Source organism: Carcharodon carcharias, chromosome 7, assembly GCF_017639515.1.
Source record: "Carcharodon carcharias isolate sCarCar2 chromosome 7, sCarCar2.pri, whole genome shotgun sequence".
NCBI classification, from domain to species: Eukaryota; Metazoa; Chordata; class Chondrichthyes; order Lamniformes; family Lamnidae; genus Carcharodon; species Carcharodon carcharias.
The window spans coordinates 84,300,599-84,325,171 of NC_054473.1; the positions used below are offsets into that span (position 1 = coordinate 84,300,599).

The 24,573-nt window shown below is 51.8% G+C and overlaps 1 protein-coding gene across 2 annotated transcripts in view; it reads left to right on the plus strand.

The window, feature by feature from the left end:
• The first annotated feature begins 18,313 nt into the window (after positions 1-18,313).
• Positions 18,314-24,573, plus strand: part of abhd14b (abhydrolase domain containing 14B) — a 76,159-nt gene continuing 69,899 nt past the window's right edge. Inside the window, exon 1 of one of the 2 annotated variants that reach the window (XM_041192564.1) lies at positions 18,314-18,393. The gene's annotated coding sequence lies outside the window, so the exon portion shown is untranslated. Of the gene's footprint in view, positions 18,394-20,093; positions 20,207-24,573 lie in introns of those variants that run through there. The other variant, XM_041192565.1, reaches the window with a different exon arrangement.

Below are 24,573 nucleotides of genomic sequence, written 5' to 3' on the forward strand. Positions count from 1 at the left end.
GTCACAACTGACCTGTCACACCGGACCTGTGACACCGGGCCTGTCACAACCGACCTGTCGCACCGGACCTATCACACCAGACCTGTCACACCCGACCTGTCACACCGGGCCTGTCACACCTGACCTGTCGCACCAGACCTGTCACACCGGGCCTGTCACACCGGGCCTGTCACACCCAACCTGTCACACCGGAGCTGTCAAACCGGACTTGTCACACCCGACCTGTCACACCGGACTTGTCACGCTGGACCTATCACGTCGGACATGTCACACTGGGCCTGTCACACCCAACCTGTCACACCGGAGCTGTCACACCGGACTTGTCACACCCGACCTGTCACACCGGACTTGTCACGCTGGACCTATCACGTCGGACAAGTCACATTGGGCCTGTCACACTGGGCCTGTCACACCGGGCCTGACACACCGGGCCTGTCACACCGGGCCTGTCACACCGGGCCTGTCACACCGGGCCTGACACACCCAGCCTGACACACCGGGCCTGTCACACCGGGCCTGACACACCGGGCCTGTCACACTGGACCAGTTACACTGGTTCTGTCAAACTGGACCTGTCACACCGTGCCTGTCACGCCGGGCCTGTCACACCGGGCCTGACACACTGGGCCTGTCACGCCGGGCATGTCACACCGGGCCTGTCACGCTGAGCCTGACACACCGGGCCTGTTACGCCGGGCCTGTCACACCGGGCCTGACACACTGGGCCTGTCACACCCGACATGTCACAACGGGCCTGTCACACCAGGCCTGACACACCGGACCAGTTACACCGGACCTGCCATGCTGGACCTGTCACACTGGGCCTGACACACTGGATCTGTCACGCCGGACATATCACACCAGGCCTGACACACCAGACCACTTACACCGGACTTGACAAACCGGACCAAATACATTGGAAATGTCACACTGGGCCTGTCATGCCGGGCCTGTCACGCTGGACCAATCACACCAGGACTGACACACCGGACCAGTTACACCGGCACTGTCACACCGGACCTGTCATTCTGAACCTGTTAAATTGGACCTGTCACATCAGACCTGTCACATCAGACCTGTTAAACTGGACCTGTCACGCTGGACCTGTCACGCTGGACCTGTCACATTGGACCTGTCACGCTGGACCTGTGACACACAACCTTTCATACCAGACATGTCACACTCGGCTTTTCGCACCGGACCTGTCACAGCAGACCTGTCACACCGGGAGTGTCATACAGGACCTGTCACACCCGACCTGTCACACCCGACCTGTCACACCGGGCCTGTCACACCAGGCCTGTCACACCGGACCTGTCACACCAGGCCTGTCACACCCGACTTGTCACGCTGGACCTGTCACACCCGACCTGTCACACCCGACCTGTCACACCGGGCCTGTCACACCAGGCCTGTCACACCGGACCTGTCACACCAGGCCTGTCACACCCGACTTGTCACACTGGACCTGTCACACCCGACTTGTCACACCGGGCCTGACACACCGGGCCTGACACACCGGGCCTGTGAAGCCGGGCCTGACACACCGGGCCTGACACACCGGACCGGTTACACCTGGCCTGACACACCGGACCAGTTACACCAGAATTGTCCAACCAGACCTGTTACATCGCATCTGTCACACAGGGTCTGTCACACCGGAGCTGTCAAGTCAGACATTTCACACCAGGCCTGTCACACCGGGCCTGACACACTGGGCCTGACACGCCGGACATTTCACGCTGCACCTGTCACACCGGGCCTGTCACACCCAACATGTCACACCAGGCCTGACACACCGGACCAGTTACACTGGGCCTGGCACACCGGGCCTGTTACGTCGGGCCTGTCACACTGGATCTGCCACGCCGGCCCTCTCACACTGGGCCTGGCACACCGGACCTGTCACGCCGGACATATCACACCAGGCCTGGCACACCAGACCAGTTACACCAGAATTGTCAAACCGGACCTGTTGCATCGGATCTCTCACACTGGGCCTGTCAAGCCGGACATGTCACACCGGGCCTGTCACACCAGGCCTGTCACACCAGGCCAGGCACACTGGGCATATCACACCGGGCCACCGGACCTGACACACTGGACCTGTCACGCTGAACCAATCACACCGGGACTGACACACCGGACCAGTTACACCGGCACTGTCACACCGGACCTGTCACACTCTGCCTGTCACACCGGACCTGTCATTCTGAACCTGTTAAATTGGACCTGTCACATCGGACCTGTCACATCAGACCTGTTAAACTGGACCTGTCACGCTGGACCTGTCACACCGGGCCTGTCGCACCGGACCTGTCACTCTGGACCTGTCACGCTGGACCTGTCACGCTGGACCTGTCACGCTGGACCTGTCACATTGGACCTGTCACGCTGGACCTGTGACACACAACCTTTCATACCAGACATGTCACACTCGGCTTTTCGCACCGGACCTGTCACAGCAGACCTGTCACACCGGGAGTGTCATACAGGACCTGTCACACCCGACCTGTCACACCGGGAGTGTCATACAGGACCTGTCACACCCGACCTGTCACACCCGACCTGTCACACCGGGCCTGTCACACCAGGCCTGTCACACCGGACCTGTCACACCAGGCCTGTCACACCCGACTTGTCACACTGGAGCTGTCACACCCGACTCGTCACACCAGGCCTGACACACCGGACCAGTTACACCGGACCTAACACACCGGACCAGTTACACCGGAATTGTCCAACCAGACCTGTTACATCGCATCTGTCACACAGGGTCTGTCACACCGGAGCTGTCAAGTCAGACATTTCACGCCGGGCCTGTCACACCGGGTCTATCACACCAGGCCTGTCACACCGGGTCTGTCACACCGAGTCTGTCACACCAGGCCTCTCACACCGGGCCTGACACACCGGGCATGTCACCCCGACATGTCACACCAGGCCTGACACACCGGACCAGTTACACCGGACCTGTCATGCTGGACCTGTCACACCCGACTTGTCACACCGGGCCTGGCACACCGGGCCTGTTACGTCGGGCCTGTCACACTGGGCCTGACACACTGGATCTGTCACGCCGGCCATCTCACGCCAGGACTGACACAGCAGACCACTTACACCGGACTTGACAAACCAGACCAATTACATCGGAACTGTCACACTGGGCCTGTCACGCCGGGCCTGTCACGCTGGACCAATCACACCGGGACTGACACACCGGACCAGACACACCGGGACTGACACACCAGACCAGTTACACTGGGCCTGTCACACTGGGCCTGTCACGCCGGGCCTGTCACGCTGGACCAGTTACGCTGGGCCTGTCACACCGGGCCTGTCAAGCCGGACATGTCACGCCTGGCCTGTCACGCCTGGCCTGTCACACTGGGCCTGTCACTCCGGGCCTGACACACCAGGCCTGTCACGCCGGGCCTGACACATCGGGCCTTTCACGCTGGGCCTGTCACGCCAGGCCTGACACACCAGAACAGTTACACCGGAATTGTCAAACCGGACCTGTTGCATCGGATCTCTCACACCGGGCCTGTCAAGCTGGACATGTCACTCCGGGCCTGTCACACCGGCCCTGTCACACCAGACCAGTTACACCGGGCCTGTCACACCAGGCCAGGCACACCGGGCATATCACGCCGGGCCACCGGACCTGACACACCGGGCCTGTCAAGCCGGACATGTCACGCCGGGCCTGTCACACCGGCCCTGTCACACCGGACCAGTTACACCGGGCCTGTCACACCAGGCCAGGCACACTGGGCATATCACACCGGGCCACCGGACCTGACACACCGGACCTGTCACGCTGGACCAATCACACCGGGACTGACACAGCGGACCAGTTACACCGGCACTGTCACACCAGGCCTGTCACACTGTGCCTGTCACACCAGACCTGTCATTCTGAACCTGTTAAATTGGACCTGTCGCATCAGACCTGTCACATCAGACCTGTTAAACTGAACCTGTCACAGCGCGCCTGTCACACTGGACCTGTCACACCGGAACTGTCACACCAGGCCTGTCACACCTGACCTGTCGAACCGGACCTGTCACACCGGGCCTGTCACAACCGACCTGTCACACCCAACCTGTCACTCTGGAGCTGTCACACCGGGCCTGACACACCGGACCAGTTACACCGGACCTGTCACGCTGGACCTGTCATGTCGGACCTGTCACACTAGGCCTGTCACACCGGGCCTGTCACACCGGGCCTGTCACACCGGGCCTGTCACGCCGGGCCTGACACACCGGGCCTGTCACGCCGGGCCTGACACACCAGAACAGTTACACCGGAATTGTCAAACCGGACCTGTTGCTTCGGATCTCTCACACTGGGCCTGTCACACCGGGCCTGTCACACTGGACCTGTCACGCTGGACCTGTCACACACGACCTGTCACACCAGATCTGTCACACCGGATCTGTCACGCCAGACCTGTCACACCGGGTCTGTCACACCCGAGCTGTTGCACCAGTTCTGTCACACCGGACCTGTCACTCCGGGCCTGTCATACCGGACCTGTCACACCATGCTTGTCATATCGGACCTGTCACACCGGACCTGTCACACCGGACCTGTCACACCGGGCCTGTCACAACTGACCTGTCACACCGGGCTTGTCACACCCGATCTGTCACACCATGCTTGTCATATCGGACCTGTCACACCGGGCCTGTCACATCCGACCTGTCACACTGGACCTGTCACATTCGACCTGTCACACCGGGCCTGACACACTGGACCAGTTACACCGGACCTGTCACGCTGGACCTGTCACGTCGGACCTGTCACACAGGGCCTGTCACACTGGGCCTGTCACACCGGGCCTGACGCACCAGGCCTGTCACGCCGAGCCTGACACACCAGGCTTTTCACACCGGACCTGTCACGCCAGGCCTGACACACCAGGCCAGGCACAATGGGCCTGACACACCAGACCAGTTATACCAGAATTGTCAAACCGGACCTGTTGCATCGGATCTCTCACACCGGGCCTGTCACACCCGACTTGTCACACCGGGCCTGTCACACCCGACCTGTCACACCGGGCCTGTCACACTGGGCCTGTCACACCCGACTTGTCAAACTGGACCTGTCACACTGGACCTGTCATACTGGACCTGTCACACCGGGCCTGTCACACTGGACCTGTCATACTGGACCTGTCACACCGGGCCTGTCACACTGGACCTGTCATACTGGACCTGTCACACCGGGCCTGTCACACTGGACCTGTCATACTGGACCTGTCACACCGGGCCTGTCACACTGGACCTGTCACACTGGACCTGTCATACTGGACCTGTCACACCGGGCCTGTCACACTGGACCTGTCATACTGGACCTGTCACACCGGGCCTGTCACACCGGGCCTGTCACGCCGGGCCTGACACACCGGGCCTGTCACGCCAGGCCTGACACAGCGGGCCTGACACACCGGGCCTGAAACGCTGAGCCTGACACACCGGGCCTGTCACGCCGGGCCTGACACACTGGGCCTGACGCACTGGGCCTGTCACACCCGACATGACACACCAGGCCTGACACACCGGACCAGTTACACTGGCACTGTCACACCAGGCCTGTCACACTGTGCCTGTCACACCGGACCTGTCATTCTGAACCTGTTAAATTGGACCTGTCACATCAGACCTGTCACATCAGACCTGTTAAACTGGACCTGTCACACCGGACCTGTCGCACCGGACCTGTCACGTTGGACCTGTCACACTGGACCTGTCACACCCGACCTGTCACACCGGACCTGTGACACCGGGCCTGTCACACCAGGCCTGTCATACTGGACCTGTCACACCAGACTTGTCACACCGGACCTGTCGCTCCGGACCTGTCACAACTGACCTGTCACTCCAGACCTGTCACACCAGACCTGTCACACCCGACCGGTCACACCAGGCCTGTCACGCTGGACCTGTCACACACGACCTGTCACACCAGATCTGTCACACCGGACCTGTCACTCCGGGCCTGTCATACCGGACCTGTCACACCATGCTTGTCATATCGGACCTGTCACACCGGACCTGTCACACCGGACCTGTCACACCGGGCCTGTCACAACTGACCTGTCACACCGGGCTTGTCACACCCGATCTGTCACACCATGCTTGTCATATCGGACCTGTCACACCGGGCCTGTCACATCCGACCTGTCACACTGGACCTGTCACATTCGACCTGTCACACCGGGCCTGACACACTGGACCAGTTACACCGGACCTGTCACACTGGGCCTGTCACGCCGAGCCTGACACACCAGGCTTTTCACACCGGACCTGTCACGCCAGGCCTGACACACCAGGCCAGGCACAATGGGCCTGACACACCAGACCAGTTATACCAGAATTGTCAAACCGGACCTGTTGCATCGGATCTCTCACACCGGGCCTGTCACACCCGACTTGTCACACCGGGCCTGTCACACCCGACCTGTCACACCGGGCCTGTCACACTGGGCCTGTCACACCCGACTTGTCAAACTGGACCTGTCACACTGGACCTGTCATACTGGACCTGTCACACCGGGCCTGTCACACTGGACCTGTCATACTGGACCTGTCACACCGGGCCTGTCACACCGGGCCTGTCACACCGGACCTGTCACACCGGGCCTGTCACACTGGACCTGTCATACTGGACCTGTCACACCGGGCCTGTCACACTGGACCTGTCATACTGGACCTGTCACACCGGGCCTGTCACACCGGGCCTGTCACGCCGGGCCTGACACACCGGGCCTGCCACGCCAGGCCTGACACACCGGGCCTGACACACCGGGCCTGACACACCGGGCCTGACACACCGGGCCTGCCACGCCAGGCCTGACACACCGGGCCTGACACACCGGGCCTGACACACCGGGCCTGCCACGCCAGGCCTGTCACGCCGGGCCTGACACACCGGGCCTGACGCACTTGGCCTGTCACACCCGACATGTCACACCAGGCCTGACACAGCGGACCAGTTACACCGGCACTGTCACACCAGGCCTGACACACCGGACCAGTTACACCGGCACTGTCACACCGGGCCTGTCACACTGTGCCTGTCACACCGGACCTGTCATTCTGAACCTGTTAAATTGGACCTGTCACATCAGACCTGTCACATCAGACCTGTTAAACTGGACCTGTCACACCGGACCTGTCGCACCGGACCTGTCACGTTGGACCTGTCACACTGGACCTGTCACACCCGACCTGTCACACCGGACCTGTGACACCGGGCCTGTCACACCAGGCCTGTCATACTGGACCTGTCACACCAGACTTGTCACACCGGACCTGTCGCTCTGGACCTGTCACAACTGACCTGTCACTCCGGACCTGTCACACCAGACCTGTCACACCCGACCGGTCACACCAGGCCTGTCACACCGGACCTGTCACACTGGACCTATCACATTGGACCTGTCACACCGGACCTGTCATACTGGACCTGTCACATCGGGTCTGTCACACTGGACCTGTCACATCGGGCCTGTCACAGCCGAATTGTCACACTGGACCTGTCACACCAGACCTGTCACACCGGGCCTGTCACACCGGGCCTGTCACACCAGGCCTGTCAAACCCGACCTGTCATACCGGACCTGTCACACCGGGCCTGTCACACCGGGCCTGTCACACCGGGCCTGTCAAACCCGACCTGTCATACCGGACCTGTCATACCGGGCCTGTCACACCGGGCTTGTCACACTGGACCTGTCACACTGGGCCTGTCACACCGGGCCTGTCAAACCCGACCTGTCATACCGGACCTGTCACACCGGGTCTGTCAAACCCGACCTGTCACACTGGACCTGTCACACCGGGCTTGTCACAACTGACCTGTCACACTGGGCCTGTCACACCAGATCTGTCACACCGGATCTGTCACACCAGACCTGTCACACCAGGCCTGTCACACCCGACCTGTTGCACCAGATCTGTCACACCGGACCTGTCACTCCGGGCCTGTCATACCGGACCTGTCACACCATGCTTGTCATATCGGACCTGTCACACCGGACCTGTCACACTGGGCCTGTCACAACTGACCTGTCACACCGGGCCTGTCACACCCGATCTGTCACACCGGACCTGTCACACCTGATCTGTCACACCGGACCTGACACACCAGGCCTGTCACACCCGACCTGTCGCACCGGACCTGTCACACCCGACGTGTCACACCCGACCGGTCACACCGGGCCTGTCACACCCGACCTGTCGCACTGGACCTGTCACACCGGGCCTGTCACACCGGGCCTGTCACACCCGACCTGTCACACCGGACCTGTCACACCGGGCCTGTCACACCGGGCCTGTCACACCCGACCTGTCACACCGGAGCTGTCACACCGGGCCTGACACACCAGACCACTTACACCGGACTTGACAAACCGGACCAATTACATCGGAACTGTCACACTGGGCCTGTCACGCCGGGCCTGTCACGCTGGACCAATCACACCGGGACTGACACACCGGACCAGACACACCGGGCCTGTCACGCTGGACCAGTTACACTGGGCCTGTCACACTGGGCCTGTCAAGCCGGACATGTCACGCCTGGCCTGTCACGCCTGGCCTGTCACACTGGGCCTGTCACGCCGGGCCTGACACATCGGGCCTTTCACGCTGGGCCTGTCACGCCAGGCCTGACACACCAGAACAGTTACACCGGAATTGTCAAACCGGACCTGTTGCATCGGATCTCTCACACCGGGCCTGTCAAGCCGGGCATGTCACGCCGGGCCTGTCACACCGGCCCTGTCACACCGGACCAGTTACACTGGGCCTGTCACACCAGGCCAGGCACACCGGGCATATCACGCCGGGCCACCGGACCTGACACACCGGGCCTGTCAAGCCGGACATGTCACGCCGGGCCTGTCACACCGGCCCTGTCACACCGGACCAGTTACACCGGGCCTGTCACACCAGGCCAGGCACACCGGGCATATCACGCCGGGCCACCGGACCTGACACACCGGACCTGTCACGCTGGACCAATCACACCGGGACTGACACAGCGGACCAGTTACACCGGCACTGTCACACCAGGCCTGTCACACTGTGGCTGTCACACCGGACCTGTCATTCTGAACCTGTTAAACTGGCCCTGACACACCGGGCCTGTCACACCAGGCCTGTCACACCGGACCAGTTACACCGGAATTGTCCAACCAGACCTGTTACATCGCAGCTGTCACACAGGGTCTGTCACACCGGAGCTGTCAAGTCAGACATGTCACACCAGGCCTGTCACACCGGGCCTGACACACCGGGCCTGACACGCCGGACATTTCACGCTGCGCCTGTCACACCCGACATGTCACACCAGGCCTGACACACCGGACCAGGTACACTGGGCCTGACACACCGGGCCTGTTACGTCGGGCCTGTGACACCGGGCCTGACACACTGGATCTGTCACGCCGGACCTCTCACACTGGGCCTGGCACACCGGACCTGTCACGCCGGACATATCACACCAGGCCTGACACACCAGACCACTTATACCAGAATTGTCAAACCGGATGAAATACATCGGAACTGTCACACCGGGCCTGTCACGCCAGGCCTGTCAAGCCGGACATGTCACGCCGGGCCTGTCACACCAGGCCTGTCACACCAGGCCAGGCACACCGGGCATATCATGCCGGGCCACCGGACCTGACACACCGGACCTGTCATGCTGGACCTATCACACCGGGACTGACACAGCGGACCAGTTACACCGGCATTGTCACACCAGGCCTGTCACACTGTGCCTGTCACACCGGACCTGTCATTCTGAACCTGTTAAATTGGACCTGTCACATCAGACCTGTCACATCAGACCTGTTAAACTGGACCTGTCGCACTGGACCTGTCACACCGGGCCTGTCACACCGGACGTGTCATTCTGAACCTGTTAAATTGGACCTGTCACATCAGACCTGTCACATCAGACCTGTTAAACTGGACCTGTCACGCTGGACCTGTCACACCGGACCTGTCATACCGGACCTGTCACACCGGATCTGTCACAGCAGACATGTCACACCAGGCCTGTCACACCCGACCTGTCGCACCGGACCTGTCACACCGGGCCTGTCACAACTGACCTGTCACTCCGGACCTGTCACACCAGGCCTGTCATACTGGACCTGTCACACCAGACTTGTCACACCCGACCTGTCGCTCCGGGCCTATCATACCGGACCTGTCACACCGGACCTGTCACACCGGGCCTGTCACAACTGACCTGTCACTCCGGACCTGTCACACCAGGCCTGTCACACCGGACCTGTCACACTGGACCTATCACATTGGACCTGTCACACCGGACCTGTCATACTGGACCTGTCACATCGGGTCTGTCACACTGGACCTGTCACACTGGACCTGTCACACCGGGCCTGTCACAGCCGAATTGTCACACTGGACCTGTCACACCAGACCTGTCACACCGGGCCTGTCACACCGGGCCTGTCACACAGGGCCTGTCAAACCCGACCTGTCATACCGGACCTGTCATACCGGACCTGTCATACCGGGCTTGTCACACTGGACCTGTCACACTGGGCCTGTCACACCGGGCCTGTCAAACCCGACCTGTCATACCGGACCTGTCACACCAGGCCTGTCACACCGGGCCTGTCACAGCCGAATTGTCACACTGGACCTGTCACACCAGACCTGTCACACCGGGCCTGTCACACCGGGCCTGTCACACAGGGCCTGTCAAACCCGACCTGTCATACCGGACCTGTCATACCGGACCTGTCATACCGGGCCTGTCACACCGGGCTTGTCACACTGGACCTGTCACACTGGGCCTGTCACACCGGGCCTGTCAAACCCGACCTGTCATACCGGACCTGTCACACCAGGCCTGTCACACGACCTTTCACACCCGACCTGTCACACCGGGTCTGTCAAACCCGACCTGTCACACTGGACCTGTCACACCGGACCTGTCGCACTGGACCTGTCACGCTGGACCTGTCACACTGCACATGTCACACCAGACCTGTCATACCAGACCAGTCAACCCGGGCCTGTCACACAGGACTTGTCACACCAGACCAGTTACACTGAACCTGTCAAACTAGTCCTGTCCCACCAGGCCTGTCACACCGGGCCTGTCACACCGGGCCTGTCACACCGGGCCTTTCACACCCTTAAGATTTTATTTATTTCTACATGGGATGTGGGTGTTGTTGGCAAGCCCAGCATTTATTGCAGTATTCGGGTCATTAAGGGTTAATGTGGGACTGTATTATAAATATGTTTGGGTAAAGGCCTAGGGGGAGGTGTAGTATCAAGGTGATCAGGTTAGTAAGGGTTAATGTGGGACTGTACAAACAGTACCACCCACATTATGATGCAGAGAGTCACATGATAGTGGACTGAGTACAGTTGTAGTCTAGCAGAAACCAATATGGAGGTAGTACCTTGTGGGGGCTATCCCCTGGAGATGTATTTAGTTATGTGTTACCAATAAACAATTAATATTATATATTGGGAGGAACTTGTGAACAGGCACCAAGATGATCAGATCACATGTCTAATGACATCATCATGCACTGGGCATGCTCACAGCATATGAATACATTACACAGCTTCCCCCTTTAAAAGCAAAGATTTTATTTAATAAATTATTTCCAGTTACAATAACCATGCAACTTTAAAAGTAAATAAATAAATCTCTGTGAATAAATACACTTGGCAAAATAACAACTGAATTTCTTTCCCATAGACCATATCTATAAATCATGTTGAACACCTAGCCAGTTTACGAAGCTTTCTTGATGTTTGTTCAGGTTTTGGTGTAGAGTCAGGTTTTGGGTTGCCAGGTTTCAGTTCAGGACTTACAGAGGATCTTATTCTTTGGACAACAGCGCTATTTGCTTTCTTTCAACTAACTTTTCTATCTTTGTGGTTCAGAACTTCAGCAGGATTATTAACAGCTTATGTTTTCTGTGAACGTCCCAATTATCTTTTAGCTTTGATGTTTTTAAGTTTCCGTCACTCTTTTGATTCAATTCCAGTTGCAGCCTTTTGTTTCCCTCTACACAAAAGTTGAAATGCACTCTTTAAAATGGATGACTCACCTATCACCATAGTTATAAGGAGTTTTAAGAGGCTTGCTTCTGTGATTTTGACAAATGACAACATTTACTAATCAATGATTTAAGATCACTGTATAGACTGGGTCAATAAACAAAACTCCTGGCTATAGGTTTCATACTAATTAGATTTCATAGAATCATAGAAAGTTTACAGCACAGAAAGAGGCCACTTGGCCCATCATGTCCACACTGGCAAGAATTCAGCCACCCAGCCTAATCCCACTTTCCAGCATTTGGTCCTGCAGGTTATGGCACTAGAGGTTCACATCCAGACACCTTTTAAATGAGATGAGGGTTTCTGCCTCTACTACCCTTTCAGGCAGTTAGTTCGAGAACCCCACCACCCTCTGGGTGAAAAAAACTCTTCCTCACCTCCCCTTTAATCTTTCTACCAATCAGGGTAAATCTATGCCCCCTAGTCACTGACCTCTCTTCTAATGTAAATAGCCCCTTCCCATCCAAGCCCCTCACAATTTTGTAGATCTCAATCAAAAGTCCCGTCAGCCTCCTCTGTTCCAAGGAGAACAATCCCAGCCTGTCCAATCTTTCCTCATAATTGCAGTTTTCCAGTTCTGGCAACATCCTCATAAATCTCCTGTGTACCTTCTCTAATGCAATTACATCCTTTCTGTAATGAGGTGACCAGAGTTGCACACAGTGCAGTATTTGTGTGTTCAGTACATAGTTCTGCCAGAATTTTCTCTCTTTAAAAAAACAACACTATCACTCTATGACTCTGCTTATTAAGTTTATTAATAGCTTATTAAGAAGCAACAATTTAAATAGGATGCATAAGCTATATAGGCTGGAAAAGCATACAATAAGTTAAAGTTGTGGTTAAATGACATAGGAATCAAGGCTAAAGCTGGAGTTCCATCAGACATTTCACGCCCGGAAAATCTAATGTACAAGTTGAAGTACTGTACCATACGTATGCAGCACTGTGCATTCCTAACTAAAATAACTTGCAAAATAAAACACATCACTAAATATAAAAGAAATCCTGTATAAATTCTGATCATATAACACTCATCAGTCTCTCTTCTTCTTAGCCAATCCTTCGGGATCAAGGGGTCTTGCATTCACTCCGGTTCGATGGGTTCTGGGATGGCTGCTTAGTCCAATGCATGATCCACGAGCAGACACTGTGCCACATGCTCTTGTTAATGGGGGCTGTGAAAGGGAGGTTCAGTTGGTGGCAAGGCTGCTTTGTGTTAGCAGCATTGGGAAGGAGGAAAAAATGGCTTTTGCATGTGGTTGTTAGATGGATGAGCGTAAGTGAATCACACAATAATCAGTGGATCCTGGGCAGTAACATGCCCCAGTGGTGGTGCACTGCCTGCACTCACTTCTGCCTCCTCTTCCTCCTCTGAAGAAGGACAGGTTCTGTGCTCTGTGCATTGTTCCTCCTGCAGGTTCAAATCTCATTGTGCAGTGTGGCGCACACCATGAGCATTCTGGAGACCCTGGCTGGTATGTGCTGAAGGACACCTCCAGATTTGTCCAGGTATCTGAAGCACATCTTCAGCATGTCAACGGCTTTCTCACAGTGACACATCTGATGATGATATGGTTTTTATTGAATCACCTCACAAGCCTCATTCCAAGGGTTTCGGAGGGGTGGCATTAGCCACATTTTAAGTGGGTATCTCTTGTCTCTGAGCAGCCAGCTGGTAAGTCTGTTTCAATGTGTGAAGTGTGTTGGTAGTTTTAAAACCAATAATTTTAGCATGAATTGACCATTTTGTAGTCTGATTCAATATGTTACTTAGTATAGTAAATTAACATGGTCAAGTAGCCATTTTCTATTAATCCAGGAGACATTTTAGAAACTCAGTTTGGAAACAGTTGAAGAGTAAGTAATTAATCAATAGATGTATTGGCAAAGCTGGTAATATAACCTGAAACAGAAAGTGTGTAATGTTTTATGTTTTACAATTACACATAATTAACACTTGATTTTAAATACACTAATTGTACATTAGGAGAGTTCTGTACATTGTAAGGTGTCTCTCACAGGCTGGAAAGGGAAGTGTGCTGGAACTGAAGCCTTCATACCCTTGGTAAAGCTACATTGAGATTGCTAATGAATGGGGTATTATTCAAGTATGGAACATTTTGAGTAGTCCATTGTATTAATGCATCAGGAGATGCTTACAGGTGTCAAGACCTAATTATAAATCAGCAGGCGGTTAAGTTAACCAATTATTGTTTGACAGTTAGGTTAATTCGGGATATGAAAGCGTGAGCTGAGGGTATAAAAATGAAGGTTTTAGGAAGCCATTTTGTTAGCATGTCATCTGGTCAGTGGCCAGAGGTTATCAACATAGACTCATAGATGTTTACAGCACAGGAGGAGGCCATTCGGCCCATCGTGTCCACACCAGTCAACAAAGATCTGACTACACTTATCCCATTTTCCAGCACTTGGCCCGTAGCCCTGGATGCTCCAGCAACACAAGTGAATATCTAAATATTTCTTAAATGTTATGAGAGTTTCTGACTCAACCACCCTTTTAGGCAGTGAGTTCCAGGCTCCCACCAACATCTGGGTGAAAAAGTTTTTCCTCAACTCCCCTCTTAACCTTCTCCTCTAACCTTAAATCCATATTCCCTGGTTATTGACCTCCCTACTAATGGAAAAAGTGCCTTCCTATCCACCCTATCTATGCCCCTCATAATCTTATCCACCTCTATCAGGTCCCCTCTCAACCTTCGCTGCTCCAAGGAAAACAACCCCAGCCTATCCAATCTTTCTTCATAGTTCAGACCCTTCAGCATCCTGATAAATCTCCTCTGCATCCCCTCCAGTACAATCACATCCTTCCTATAATGTGGTGCCCAGAACTGCATGCAGTACTCCAGCTGTGGTCTAACCAGTGTTTTATACAATTCTAGCATAACCTCCCTGCTCTTGTATTCTACACCTTGGCTAATAAAGGCAAGTATCCCATATGCCTTCTTTACTATCTTGTTTACCTGCCCTGCTACCTGCAGGGATCTGTGGATATGTACACCAAGGTCTCTCTGATCTTCAGTACTTTCCAGGGTCCTACCATCCATAGTGTAATCCCTGGCCTTGTTAGCCCTCCCCAAGTGCATTACCTCACACTTATCCAGGTTGAATTCCATTTGCCACTGCTCTGCCCACCTGACCAGTCCATTGATATCCTCCTGCAGTTTACAGCTATCCTCCTCACTATTTACCACCCTACCAATTTTTGTGTCATCCATGATCTTCTTGATCATACCCCCTACATTTAAGTCCAAGCCATTTATGTACACCACAAACATCAAGGGTCCTAGCACTGAGCCCTGCGGAACCCCACTGGAAGCAGCTTCCAATCACAGAAACATCCCTCTACCATCACCCTCTGCTTCCTCCCTCTCAGCCAATTTTGGATCCAACCTGCCACTTTGTCTTGGATCTCAAGGGCTCTTACTTTCTTGACCGGTCTGCTATGAGAGACCTTATCAAAAGCCTTGCTAAAGTCCAAGCAGAGCACATAAAATGCATTGTCCTCATCAACACTCCTGGTTACGTCCTCAAAAAATTCAATCAAATTTATCAAATACACCCTTCCCTTAACAAATCCATGCTGACTATCCCTGATTAATCCGTGTCTCTCCAAGTGCAGATATATTCTGTCCCTCAGAATTCTTTCTAGTAAGTTCCCCACCACCGAAGTTAGACTGACTGGCCTGTGATTTCCTGGTCTATCCCTTCCTCCCTTTTTTAATAATGAGACAACATTAACAGTCCTCCAGTCCCCTGGCACATCACCTGTGGCCAGAGAGGATTTGAAAATTACTGCCAGGGCCCCTGATATCTCTTCCCTTGCCTCCCTCAACAGCCTGGGATACATCTGATCCAGGCCTGCAGATTTATCCACTTTTAAGGCTGCCAAACCCATTAGTGCCTCCTCGCTCTCTATGTTAATGTTAATGTTTATGCTAATATTTCACAGTCCTCCACCCTGATGTTTATACCTGCATCATCCTCTTCCATTGTGAAGACCAATGCAAAGTATTCATTGAGGACTGTACCCATGTCTTCCAGGTCCACACACACATTACCTCTATGGTCTATAATTGGCCCTACTCTTTCCCTTCAAACCTTTGCTTCATTTCACAATTTCAGTCTGATCAACCGAGGAAGCTGTGAGGAGTCTATTTAGTTAAGTTAAGCTTTCCCCTTTTACTGTTAATTGAAACTTTGTCTCTATCTTTTTAACTTGTTACCTTTTCACTTATTTAATTGTCAATGTATCTTTTGAATTTACCAGTTGAAGTGTTCAGTCTTGCCTGATGGTTGAATCTAATACGAATCAAATGATTTATTAGATAATTCACAATTGGGGATTTCTTACAAATAACTTGTATCCCATAATCTAGCAGCTGCATTAATGCTGACAATGAGAGATCAGAGAGGGTGGTCTGCCACAGACTGAGAGCAGCTGCCAGGAGTCTTGCACACAGCTGTATAAAGATCTTTTTGTAGTTGCACACCAACTGACAGAGTGGAAACCCTTGTCTTTGATGAACCCTGCGTGATCTGGAGGTGCCTTACTTGCCATGTGTGTGAAGTCAATGAGGTCCTGTAACTGTGGGAAGCTACCCAGAGACATTAACCCGAGCGCCCTCTCGTTCTGACTGGCATCATCATGGGTAAAGTTGACATAATTGGCATATCTGGCAAACAAATCATCAGTTGTCAGTCTTGTGAATTTTTGAGCTGCTGACTGTGAGATCTGACAAATATCTCCAGCACAGTGGATCCAGAGGCGAAGGAATTTAGGGCAGTGGTGACTTTGACAATCACTGGCAAGTTGTGGGCATCAGGTTCAGTTGGCAGCAGGTCTTGTTTCAGAAGCACCAGATATCTGTCACCACCTGACTTGAGACTCTGAACATCCTGGGACACTGGTGTTCCGACTTGTCAAGGAAGCTGATCATCAGGATGTGGACCCTGTGTGAGGCCTCCTGTGAGCTGCACCTCTCTGCTGGTCCCCACTCTCCGGTGGAGCCACAGGCTGTTGCTGCAGCTGGTGCTGTTCCTGATCATCTTGGTCCTCATCTAAGCTCCAATCAAAGGCAACGTAGAGGCCACCCTGGTGATTTGCCAACTGAGAGCTGCAAAATGCAGATCAGACCCCCAATCGTTCAATGTATAGATGATAGCTCCAAAGTTATGGAGACATCTACAAAGCATTGATTAAACCACCAAAGTGTGCAAACTAACCTTTCCGCTCAAATACTGCAAACAAACCCTTTCCTACATGCAGGAAAGGAAGCATCTGTGAGAATTTATTTATATATTTCCCTGACATGGCTTAGTTCCTTCAATGGCCTTGCTTTCACTGGCAGATTCTCAAAATAACATTTCACTAAATGAGCAATTAACATATCATAAGTGGCAACAATCCCTCCTGAGAGGGTTGTTTGCACACAATCAATGGCGGGCCAGTGAAATGGGAAGGTTGGTGGGTTGGAACCTGGTCCTCAATGATTTTAACCATCTCCATCACTGCCCCCTGTCACTCCCATCCCCCGGCATTGGCTCTGAACTCACAGGCTCCTGTTGATTAAAATTCAGCCCAGCAAGAAAGAAGGGAGTACTGCACTTAGCTCTGGGGAATGAAGTGGTTATTGGGAGGGCATATTGTTAATAGTGATCTAATATAATTAGGTTAGTTAGGGAAAGGGACAAAATTATGAGGAGTTTTGGTAATAGCAATTAGGGACCAACTAGCTGCTTCTTCTGACAATATGGTTCAGTAACCAGAGGTCACAGATTTAAAACAACTGGCAAAAGAACCAGATGGAAAGTGAGAAATTTCTTCACACAGAGGATTGTTAAGATCCAGAACCCATTCCCAATGTGGTAGAATCAGATTCCATAGGGACTTCCAAAAGACAATTGGACATAGAGTTGAAGAGCACTAACTTGCAGGGTTATGAAGAGAAAGCTGGGGCATGGTACTAAATTGATCAGCTCTGTCAAAGAGCTAGCGCAGGCATGCTGAGCAGGATAGCTTCCATCAGTGCCGGAAGAGGATGGAACAAACTCTTTGTTTTAGCTCTTTGCTGATAACAGCCTATGGTCATGGTGTCTCCAGGCAGTAGAGGGCGCTGGTGCCAGTTTCTCCATTCTTTTTCTGTTTTTTTCCTGAACTAGTTACAGAATCAACAGAAGCAGACATCAGCAAATTGTCCAACTTCACACGCTTGCTCCAAGAGTTAGGTTTGTGCAACTTCTCTGCTCACTTTCTGTCACTCCAGCAGTCTGAACGTTTTTTTACAATGTCTAATAACACTGCTCAGCTTTGATCTGAACCTGTTGCCAGCGCAGAGGGAACTTTACTCTGTATCTAACCCCGTGCTGTACCTGCACTGGGAGTGTTTGACGGGGACAGTGTAGAGGGATCTTTACTCTGTATCTAACCTCATGCTGTACCTGCCCTGGGAGTGTTTGATTGGGACAGTGTAGAGGGAGCTTTACTCTGTATCTAACCCTGTGCTGTACCTGCCCTGGGAGTGTTTGATTGGGACAGTGTAGAGGGAGCTTTACTCTGTATCTAACCCTGTGCTGTACCTGACCTGGGAGTGTTTGATTGGGACAGTGTAGAGGGAGCTTTACTCTGTATCTAACCCTGTGCTGTACCTGCCCTGGGAGTGTTTGATTGGGACAGTGTAGAGGGAGCTTTACTCTGTATCTAACCCTGTGCTGTACCTGACCTGGGAGTGTTTGATCATGATTTCCGAGCTGGTTCCTGGCCTGTCAGCTCCCTGGGGAGCTGAAGAACGGAGGAATTAGGGGCAGGTGTGTGCCATTCGTCCCCTAGAGCCAGTCCTACCGTTCGAGATTATGACATATCTGACTGTGGCCTTAACCCCTTTCCTGTCTTCGCCCTCATAACCGTCAACTCAGTTGGTGATCAAAAATCTGCGGAACTCAGCCCTGAATATATTCAGTGATGCAGCCTGCATCAGTGGGGTGGGTCTCTGGGGTGGAGACCCCTAATTTTTATACTCTCTTCCCTAGTTCTAGTCTCTCCCACAAGGTGAAACGTCTTCTCAGCATCCACCCTGTCAAGTATCCTCAGGATCTTATATGTTTCAATAAGATCAGATATAGGATAACTGGTCTATAGTTTCCAGTTCTGAAGAGTCATACGGACTCGAAATGTTAGCTGTGTTTCTCTTCACAGATGCTCCCAGACCTGCTGAGTTTTTCGAGCATTTTCTGTTTTTATTACTATAATTTCCTGCTTTCTGTATCCCTTTCTTGAAAAGAGGTGTTACGCTAATGATTTTTCCAATCAACTCATCACGATGTTAATCTACTGCTCTTTCTCCCGTTTAAATCCTCTCGTCTGCTGTTAAAGTCCCCCTCATTCTAACAGTGAGTGGATTTTCACCCAAATTTCAAGTTTAAACAGCCTCGGTCCTTTGGTTCAAACCCACCTGTCGACTTTACCTCGTGAGCCAGTAAAGATCTGGAAAAGAGCTGGATGTGGATTTTCTTTTAAATGTGGCTTCAAATTTCTGGACTTCTCTGGAGATCAAGCCCACATTTCTGGCCTGGACTACATTAAAAGATTTTGTGAGACTCGGCCTTCTGTCTATAATCTGCTTTGTTTTTGATCTTTGATATGTGAAATGGAAGAATCTTAACCTATATCATCTTTTAAACTTGGCCTCAAATTCCTGGACTCCCTCAACACCAGGACAGTGTGTCTGCTCTGGACTACACTTCCTGAGACCCGGCTTCTGCCCCTGGTTTGAGTTGCTGCTCTTTATTTAAAGTGTCTTGGATCCGTCTGCTGCCCATCCCCCATTATTGTTGTGGATGAGAGACTCCAGCTTCCTGCTGAGCCTGTGCCTGGTTTGACTGGTTTTTCAGCTCCAGTCTGTTCCTGGACAGAATATTCAGAAAGGGAACTGCTCCTGCTGCTTTTGGATTTCATGCTGCTCTCCAACTTTGTATCGAATGAGTCTGTACATCCCCTGGATCTTCCTTCCTATGGAAATGCCTCCATTAGGTTCATCCTCAGGTAGTTGACCCCTTAAACAACGTCTGGATTTCAGTCGCTATTCCTGGCTTCGAACATGGACAACAGCTCATTGATAACTCCGTGCTGTCTGCACCCTTCCTTAGTCGTTAATATTCCCCCACAGGACCACCAATTTTAACTCTGGACTACTTCCTATGATCAACATCTATTTCTGATTGCCTGTTTAATTTCTCATGTTTTTATGTATCCAGATTTATTACTTTTAGATAACTTGCACTCTCCCCTGCGTCTTATCCTATGTTCATTTTGGCTGCCGCTCTGGATCTGACCCCACTACTTTTGCTCTTTCCCTCTTCCTTTTTAACTTCTTTTCTCTTTACCTGTTTTAGGCCCTCTCTCTCATCGTCATGTCTCCTTTCACTTCTCCACTCTCGGGTACGCTGCCCCTCCCCCCCACAATTCCCTACCCCAATTCTTCAGTACTCCTCAGCTTTCCTGCTCTCTCGATACCATCCCAGGCTTGAGGCCCTCTTGGATAAGCTACAGTTTCTCTCGGTGCCTCTCTTGGCATCCTCCGATAGGCTCATTGAGGCACTCAGTGCTGGCTCATCACCAACAGCAACCCCAAGTGCCACAACCGCTCTCTCATTGACCTTCTCACCCAGTGTGCCTGCTGGAGGCAAATCTTGCCAAACACTTCCCTGTCAAACTTACTCCTCCCACTTCTGATCCTGTGGATGCTGCCAGTGAATCAGCTCTCACCATCCTTCCACGCACTTCCTTCCAGATATCTGTGCACATGTGAACAAAGGCTTTGCCGTCCATGAACTTACTGTGGATGATTGCATCAACATCATGGCCCTAACAGAAACCTGGCTGAGGGGTGATGATGCCTTCCCCTTAATGAAGCCTTTCTATCTGACTACATCTACCACTTCTCTCCTCATCATGACAAGCACAGTGGCAGTATGGCGCTTGTCACCAGATCACACCTCGGCCTGACCCCACCAACTCCTTTAGCACCTTCTCCTCCTTTAAGCATCTCACCTTGTCCCACCTCTCTCACATCTCAATCAAAATCACTTTCCCAAGTACAATAATTATTTTCTCACCAGGATTTATTTGCTATTTTCTTCCCTCAGCCTCTGAACCAAACGACTTCTCATCCTTAGTGATTTCAACTTCCATCTCAACTCATCAAGCTCTCTGTTTCCTCTGAGTTCACTGCCATCTTATCCTCTGTAAATCTCTCCTTCCATGTAAACTCCCCAACCCATATTCATTGCCACACCCCTTGACCTTGCCGCAGTCTGGCTACTCACATAGTTTCAGTTGTAGATAAGGACAAATCTGATAACTTGTATTACTCTCCACCCACATCCTTCTTCCACGCCCCAACCCTACCTCTTTCTGAATCCATACCTGGAAAAAGCTGTCACCAAATTCACTTACATATATCCGTTCAAAATCACAACTATCTATCCTTTGGCCCTCTGTTCGCCACAACATTCCTGCAGCTACTGATTTACTCAACCACCCCCTCACCTTCACTTTTGACATCCTAATCCATGATAAAACCATTATTCCTTCTCACCCTGGTCTTTCCCTCTGATAAGCTTCCAACCTCATATTTGTGCTACCAATAAGAGTGCCTGTTTCTACCTCTAACATCATCCCATCGGCCTTCATCTCTGCTCCCTTAAGTCCAAGGGATGCAGAATTGAAAGGGTATGGTGGTCAATTTATTTAGCCATTCGCTACCAGATCTGACTGGAGCAATTAAAACACTGTTGGGTCCTGTTCTCATCTGCTAAATCTGATCACTTTTGCAGGATCATCCTGGAATGGAACCGCTGGTTTCTTTTCTCTACTGTAAATAATCTCCTTAAACCCCTCCCCCCGTCCCCACCACCTTCATCTCCCACAGTAAGTGTGAGGAGACCATGGACTTGTCACTAAAATCAAGATAATCTGATCAGCTGCTTCTGCCATGTCACCCCCTTCTCCTAGCCCTGAGATCTCCCATCTCTCCTTAGAGATCTCCTTATCCAAAGATAAACTTTCCCTCTCCCTCTCTGAGCTCATCTTGTCCATGAGACCCACCTCTTGTTCCCTCAATCCGATTTCCACTAAACCGTTGATCACCTAACTTCTCCTGCTCCCCGTGTTAGTCGAGATTACAGACAGTTCTTTCTCTTCAGATGTTGTCCCCCTCTCCTTTAAATCGGCCATCATCACCCCTCTTCTCCAAAAACCAACCCTGACCTCACTGTCCATGCAAACAACTGTTCCATCTCCACCCTCCCTTTCCCCTCCAAAATCCTTGAACATGCTGTCACCTTCAAATCCGTTCCCATCTTTCCCAGAACTCCATGCTTGATCCTGTCAATCAGGTTCCCACCACTGCCACAGCATCGTAACAACTCTTGTCAAAGTCACAAATGACATCCTATGTTACTGTGATAAAGGTAAACTTTCCCTTCTCATTCTTCCTGACCTGTCTGCACCTTTGACACGATTGACCACACTATCCTCCTCCAACACCTCTCCACTGTCATTCAGCTGGTTCCATTCTTATTGATTCAATCATAGCCAGAAAATTACTTGCAATGGTTTCCCTTCCTGTTCCCTCACTGCTCCATCTGCTCTCCACTAGGATGTATCCTTGTCTCCCTCCTACTTCTTATGCACATTCTGCCCCTTAGCAATATCATCCAGCATTAGTTTTCACACGTCCACCAAGACATCCATTGCTCTGCCTCACCACCACCTCCCTCGATTCCTCCACTCTTGCTAAATCATCAGATTATTTATCCTGCATCCAGTACTGGATGAGCAGAAATTTCCAACAATTAAATGTTGGAAATACTGAAGCCATTATTTTCAGTCCCTGTCCAAACTGTTTCTAACCCCAGCTTGTAGCTGTCCTGGGAGTGTTTGATGGGGACAGTGTAGAAGGAGTTTTACTCTGTGTTTAACCCCGTGCTGGGAGTGTTTGATGGGGACAGTGTAGAGGGATCTTTGCTCTGTATCTAACCCCAGCTTGTATCTGTCTGGGGAAGTGTTTGATGGGGACAGTGTAGAGGAAGCTTTACTCTGTACTTAACCCTGTGCTGTGCAAATAAGAGAAGCAAAGAGGGAGTCTGAAAAAAGACTGGCAGCCAATGTGAAGGGAATCCCAAAATCATCTATAGAGACATAAATAGTAAAAGGTTGGTAAAAGGAGGAGAAGGGTCGATTAGGGACCATAAAGGAAATTTACACATGGAGGCAGAGGATATTAAATTAATACTTTGCATCTGTTGTAGCCTAGGAAGAAGAGGAGAAGCTAATTCAGACACTGAGGGTTTGAAATTGTTAAAGACGAGGTACTGGATGGGCTATTTGTACTTAAAGCTGTTAAGATGCCTGGACTGGATCAGATGCATCCAAAGATACTGATGGAAGTGAAAGTGGAAATTGCAGAGGCACTGACCATAATTTTTCAGTCTTCCTTAGACTCAGGGGTGGTGCCAGAGGACTGGAGAATTTCAAATGTTACACCCTTGTTCAAAAAAATGGGTATAAGGATAAGCCAGCAACTTACCAGGATGCTGCCTGGGCTGGAGGGTCTGAGCTATGAGAAAAGATTGGATAGGCTGGGGTTGTTTTCCTTGGAGCAGCGAAGGTTGAGAGGGGACCTGATAGAGGTGGATAAGATTATGAGGGGCATAGATAGAGTGGATAGGAAGGCACTTTTTCCATTAGTAGAGGGGTCAATAACCAGGGGGCATTGATTTAAGGTAAGAGGTAGAAGGTTAAGAGGGGGGCTGAGGAGAAATTTTTTCACCCAGAGGGTGGTGGGAGCCTGGAACTCACTGCCTGAAAGGGCGGTTGAGTCAGAAACTCTCGTAACATTTAAGAAATATTTAGATATTCACTTGTGTTGTTGGAGCCTCCAGGGCTATGGGCCAAGTGCTGGAAAATGGGATAAGTGTAGTCAGATCTTTGTTGACTGGTGTGGACACGATGGGCTGAATGGCCTCCTTCTGTGCTGTAAATGCCTATGAGTCTACAGGCCAGTCAGTTTAACTTTGGTGGTGGGGAACCTTCTAGAAACAATAGTTCGGGTCAAAATTAATAGTCACATGGACAAATGCGGGTTAATTAAGGAAAGTCAACATGGATTTTCTGAGGGCAAATCATGTTTGACTAACTTGCTGGAATTTTTTGAGGAAGTAACAGAGGGTTAATGAGAGCAATGCTATTAATATGGTGTACGTGGACTTCCAAAAGGCATTTGATACAGTACCACACAAAAGACTTGTGAGCAAAGTGGAATAAAAGGACAGTAGCAACATGGATATGTAATAGGCTGGAGGACAGGAGATAAAGAATAGTGGTTATCAGATGTTTTTCAGGCTGGA